The sequence below is a fragment of the Sinocyclocheilus grahami genome, unplaced genomic scaffold (genome assembly GCF_001515645.1).
Source record: "Sinocyclocheilus grahami isolate Dianchi unplaced genomic scaffold, SAMN03320097.WGS_v1.1 scaffold432.1, whole genome shotgun sequence".
NCBI classification, from domain to species: Eukaryota; Metazoa; Chordata; class Actinopteri; order Cypriniformes; family Cyprinidae; genus Sinocyclocheilus; species Sinocyclocheilus grahami.
The window spans coordinates 525508-525779 of record NW_015505611.1 but is presented as its reverse complement, the minus strand read 5'-3'; positions in this window follow the sequence as shown (position 1 = coordinate 525779).

Genomic DNA, 272 nt, shown 5'->3' with positions numbered 1-272 from the left:
TCCATGTGCTCTTAGCATTTATGCTAGCAAGTGGAGTTTTTGGCAAAAAGTAAAATAAAATTGTCAATTCTGTTACCGTCAAACTCTGTTACCAAGGTAGAGTAACAATGCTGACAATAGTGTAACAGAATTGACAGTCCACCGGATAATTCTGTCAATTCTGTTACTTAAAGGGTCAACTCTGTTTATAAAATATTTTCACAAAAAAACTATAGAATTGTTGTTTAAAATCTCATAAGCATTATTGAGATATGATGCACCTTTATAATATT